This window comes from Bacillus rossius, chromosome 5, assembly GCF_032445375.1.
Source record: "Bacillus rossius redtenbacheri isolate Brsri chromosome 5, Brsri_v3, whole genome shotgun sequence".
Taxonomy (NCBI): Eukaryota; Metazoa; Arthropoda; class Insecta; order Phasmatodea; family Bacillidae; genus Bacillus; species Bacillus rossius.
The window spans coordinates 59,272,239-59,273,472 of NC_086333.1; positions in this window are offsets into that span (position 1 = coordinate 59,272,239).

A 1,234-nucleotide genomic window follows, 5' to 3' on the forward strand; every position below is an offset into this window, starting at 1 on the left:
CTTTAATTCAGTATTAGTTATGTTATATGTTAATAAAAATTTAAAAAAAAAACTTCTTAATCACTTAACTCTACTGGTTAAAAATAAAGCATACCAACATACACAGAGTCAATCACAAATTGTGCAACAGGTTAAATGACCACAATTACCTTTTAATTAATATTTATGAAATCTCGTATTGAACATGTTAATTACCTAGAGTTTGTCAATACATGCACAAGAACACAAACTTTAAACACAAGGATAATACTTAAAAATAAAAGTTACAAACAGCAATTTTTTGTAGGTTCATAAAGTATTGTTACAAGCGCAAGCAGGGCCGCGACGCGCGCCGGGTTTGGTGCTGGCTGGCGTCAGGCGAGTGTCAAGTAGCCCACACTGACGTGGAACATTCCACGCATTCCTGGCCGGATTACAAAGGTTGTCGCTAATCCCCCCCCCTCCCACAACCACTCCGCTCCACGTGCGGCGCCCTGCCTCGGCGCCGGACAGCCTTTGGAAATTCCGCGGGCCATCGCGCGATCTACCGATGCCCTTCTCGACGCTTCGGACGTCGGGTCGGCACAGGATGACGCGATTGGCCCCCCAGCCGTGCTCGTCACTTCTAGAAGGGCGCCAGGGTCTATATAAGCCTGGACCGCCAGTCTCCGCGACAGTTGCTCGGCGAGTTGGAGTGAGCTCCTCGGCGAGGAGAGTTTTTTGGGTGGCGAGAGGCCGCGGGTGCGGCGAGAGTTCCGAACGAAGTTCCGAGCGAAGCGTCGAGCGGATCCTCGGCGAGGGAAGTGCGACGGCGGCGACGGAGTACGACGAGAGTTCCGCGATGGAGGTCCACGAGGAGTGCTGCGGCGAGAGTTGCGCGAGGGTTGCGGCCCAGCGAGGTGTGCGGTGTGTAAGGACTCGAGATACTGAGTGTGAGTAATTGATTAGTAGGCACTTTAAGAGGCAGTGTCAGTAAATGTTTATTTCCAATATTCTGCTCTAGAAGTTCTCTCTTTTAACAGTGAGATTTAGTGGCTTTTTCAACCGAAGGAACTGTAGCCGCAGCGCGTGATAAAGCTACTATACCCTTATCACAGGATTAGTGGGAAGGTTGACAGCTCGAGTTTACTCGACGAAAAATGTATCTGGTTCCTCGACAATCTGAGAGGATGACAATCTGACCGGCGGCTCACTAGGAAATTGCAGATGCAGGGATTCAGAATCAAGAAACCTCACTTTAACAAATGTAGTATGA